The 4,407-nt window shown below is 37.9% G+C and overlaps 1 non-coding gene across 1 annotated transcript; it reads right to left on the bottom strand.

Annotated features, from left to right (window-relative positions):
* Positions 1–791: 791 nt before the first annotated feature.
* Positions 792–987, bottom strand: LOC138985000 (U2 spliceosomal RNA). The gene has a single exon (XR_011462235.1). It is a non-coding gene; the product is annotated as a U2 spliceosomal RNA (small nuclear RNA).
* Between the last annotated feature and the right edge of the window lie 3,420 nt (positions 988–4,407).

The following is a 4,407-nucleotide window of genomic DNA, read 5'->3' as shown; positions in this document are numbered from 1 at the left end:
GACCCCATGGACTATAGCCCACCAGGCTCCTCCATCCATGGGATTCTCCAGGCAAGAGTACTGGAGTGGGGTGCCATTGCCTTCTCCGCTCATCACTCTACATGTGTGCAAATATACATATGCATGCACACTCATACCACACCCACAATTTTCCATTTGAATTTTCTTCTTGATATGAACTCTCTATCCTTTACCTATCTTTGGTCTTTTTGCTTCTCTTTCCTGATATTAATAGTACTGATTCTCTTCTTTGTTATACTGAATAGTGACTTGTATTTTTATCTTATGCCTTATTATTTGAAGGCAGATTTATTTATGTATTCATTCCTATGTTTCCCACTGTACCAACCATTGTATATACACATGGGAAGTATTTAGACCGGTTTGGTTTCTTACACCCCCAAACTCCTCTCGCTCCTTTTATTAAGATCAAAGGATGTTGGCTGTCAGCTTCGTCTGGACCTCTAATAGGTGCTCAAATCTGTTGAACGATTGTATTTAAATACCCAAGAGACTAAAATCTGTCACAGAATTGGCAGGCCAGTAATAATGAATTTCTTCCCTTTCTCTGTCATCAGAGTTGACAAACTTGGGGAAAAAGATACACTGAGTTTAGAAACGGTATATTGCCAGGCCAATACTGAGTTGATATTCACTGCTTTTAGCAAAATCTTTGGATTTAATGCATGTTCATGTTTGCAGTATGTATGTTGATTTTATAATTTGAGATTGTATGTAAATCCACATGCTTTATTTCTGTGCAATTGGAGATTTTTGATTGTCGCTATTTCAAGGGGAAGAATTTTACATTCAAAGTGGTCCAAAAGATATTTATTGATGTTTTTGCCTTAAAAACAAACAACAACAACAACAAAAAATATTGTGTATGACTCGCTAGCCATGGAACAGATTAAAAACTTGGCAGTCATTTTAAACTGATAACAACAGATACTATACTTTATCTTAGCCAAAAGGCCGAGAAGTGATGAGAATCATTTTGGAAAGGCAATAGAAATATGTGTGCCCACTGGGCTTATTTTGGAAACAAAAAAGAATTTGAAAATGTCAAGTTTACAAGAGCAGAATCCCTTAGTAAGGTGCCAGAACATGGAACATGCTTAACAAGAATCAAGCATGGATTATTGACATTCCTCAAATTGTTAGTGGAAGCACACTGACTGAAACCGCCCACCCTGGCCAGGCACCATAGTAACCATTTGCATGAGCTGTTTTAGGACAGGAGATAAAACAACTGAAAAGGTGGAACATGGAACTACTAAACCACCACCACCCGGGAGAGTTCAGGAAAGGTCAAAATATGACACCACATGTCCAACCATCTCCCAGAATCCTTCTCATGGCATCCGTCTTGGCTGAACGAGGCGTGCACCAGCAGGAAGGACTCTGAGTTAGAACGACAGGCTGAAGGCAACCTAGAAACTAATCCCATCACCATAAAACCTGAGACTGCAAGCCATGTGGCCGAGCAGTTCTCCTGGGTTCCTTTACCCTATTCTATTGCTCTCTGCCCAGGCAGCCCTTCCCAATAAAATCTCTTGCTTTGTCAACACATGTGTCTCCACAGATGATTCATTTCTGAGTGTTAGACGAGAGCCCACTTTCAGGCCCTGGAAGGGGTCCCCCCTCCTGCAACAAAATGAGAGTGTTCATGAGCATATTTGCCTGGCAGTGAGAAAAAACTTTGTGTTTTTATTAAATCATATTAAAAATATTCACAGTTAACTCCTACTCACTTGCTCAGAGGAGTTTTTGTCAACACTTTAGTGAGATTTCTTGGCTCAGGCCTTTGTCTGGTCATTGATATACTAAATTGTGGCTTAAAAAAATATATATATATATATATGTGTGTGTGTATGTGTATATATATATATAATTGTAGTTTTTAATATCCCCAAACCAAAAACATTTAATATATTTATATAAATGAGTTATACCATATATAATGCTCAATAAATTGATGTTTTATATTTCATCAGTCTACTTATTTTTATAAAATTTAGAATCAAGTTTTTAATATCTAAGCCTTTTAAAATTTATTTCACCTTGAAATTTCTTATTAAGTTTAAAAAATTTTTTCCTTCTCATTAGCATTTTAACTATTTTAATGAATCCCTTTCTTAAGTTAATGATTTCTTGATTTTCTTCTTTCATGTGTGTGTTGGTTACAGATGTCCAATCACCCCACTCCCACGCCATCCTCCTTATACTATTTGAAGTTTGCTGTTATTGTTCAGTCCCTGAGTGGTGTCCTGACTCTTTGTGACCCCGTGGACTGTATGTAGTATGTAGCACTCCAGTCTTCCCTGTCCTTCACTATCTCCCAGAGTTTGCTCAAATTCACGTCCATTGAGTTGGTGATGCTATCTAACCATTTCATCTTCTGCCGCCCTCTTCTTGTGCCTTCAGTCTTTCCCAGCATCAGGGTCTTTTCCGATGAGCTGGCTTTTTGCATCAGGTAGACAAAGTACTGGAGCTTCAGCTTCAGCATAAGTGCTTCCAATGAATATTCAGGATTGATTTCCTTGAGGATTGACCGGTTTGATTTCCTCCCTTTTTAAGGGACTCTCAAGCGTCTTCTCCAGCACCACAATTCGAAAGCTTCAATTCTATGGTGCTCTTTATGGTCCAACTGTCAACATCAGTAGCATCTTCCCAAGTGGCACAGTGGTAACAAAACTGCCTGCCATCGCAGGAAGTGCAAAGAGATACAGGTTCAATTCTTGGGTCGGGGAGATGCTTTGGAGTAGGAAATGGCAAACCACTCCAGTATTCTTACCTGGAAAATTCTATGGACAGAGGAGCCTGGTGGGCTAGAGTCCATGGGGCCACAAAGAGTTAGACACGACTGAGGGAATGCCCACACACATTGTCACATCCCTACATGACTACTGGAAAAGCCATAGCTTTGACTATAGGGATCTTTGTTGACAAAGTCATGTCTTTGCTTTTTAATACACTGTCTAGGTTTGTCATAGCTTTCCTTCCAAGGAGCAAACATCTTTTAATTTCATGGCTGTAGTCACCTTCCACATTGATTTTTGGAAAGTTCTTCACTTTCTGCCTTTAGAGTGGTGTCATCTGCATATCTGAGGCTGTTGATATGCTTTGTTTATGATCCAATGAATATTTGAGGTTTAAGATTATACAAAACTTTCTAGTACTGACTCTACTGCATCATTTTCCTCCTTGTGGCCCTGTGCATATCAAGGTAATTCTAGAGTTAGCAAGGACTGATCAATGTCTGTCTTTTTCTGTTCTCCCAGAGAGTTTCTGAAAGGCTGGCATAGTCTGGTCCTCAAAGGATTGATAGAACTCAACTTTAAAATCACCTAGGTCTACTATTTACTTTGCAGAAAATCTTTAAAAATTTGTTTTGATTTTTCTCAACTATTTTTAGGATTATTCAAGAACTGTTTCTTCTTGAGAACTTTTTAATAATTTATTTCTAGAACTCTTCATTTTGTATCACTTTTCAAAGTCTTTAACATAGTATTTTTCACAGTATCATTTTATTTTCTTTCTACCTTTTTGGTTGTGCATATGTGTGTGCTAAGTCACTTCAGTCGTTTGACTCTTTGTGACTCCATGGACTGTAGCCTGCCAGGATCTTCTGTCTATGGGATTCTCCAGGCAAGAATACTGGAGTGGGTTGCCATGCCCTTCTCCAGGGAATCTTCCTGGCCCAGGGATCGAACCCAGATCTCTTATTTCTCCTGCATTGGCAGGCAGATTCTTTACCACTGGTACCATCTGGGAAGCTCACCTTTTTTATTGGTTACATTACCTTTAAAATAAAATCATAATATTGTTTATTTGTCTCTTTTCATTTTCCTCCTTCAATCTTGGTAGAAGCTCGGCTATTTTATTAGTCTTTAAGAATAAACTTTTATCTTTGTTGAATTTATTGTATTTTTGTTTGATTGTGGGGCTTACCAGGTGATGCTAGTGATAAAGAATCCATCTGCCAACTCAAGAGATTCAGGTTTGATCCTTGGGTTGGGAAGATTCCCTGGAGTAGAAAATAGCAACCCACTCCAGTATACTTGCCTGGAAAATTCCATAGGCAAGGGAGACTGGGGCCACAAAGAGGTGGACACGACTGAGCATACAGCACATTAATTTTAGCTCTTCTAAAATTTTCTTCTTCCTACTACTTTTTTCAAACTTAGCCTACTGTTATATTTCTAATTTCTTATTATGGATTTGTATTTTCTAAAGTAATAATTTAAGATCATAGATTTCTTTCTAATGATTAGTTTGGATGCATCCCATAGGTTTTGTCCCATATTTGATCTTTGTATTTTTTATTGTTTAGTACTAAATATTTTAACTTTGCATTACTACTTATTTTATAATTATAGAATTGTGTTTTATATCTCCAAATGT

The sequence above is a fragment of the Bos mutus genome, chromosome 2 (assembly GCF_027580195.1).
Source record: "Bos mutus isolate GX-2022 chromosome 2, NWIPB_WYAK_1.1, whole genome shotgun sequence".
Classification (NCBI taxonomy): Eukaryota; Metazoa; Chordata; class Mammalia; order Artiodactyla; family Bovidae; genus Bos; species Bos mutus.
This window is presented reverse-complemented; position numbering and strand designations above follow the sequence as displayed.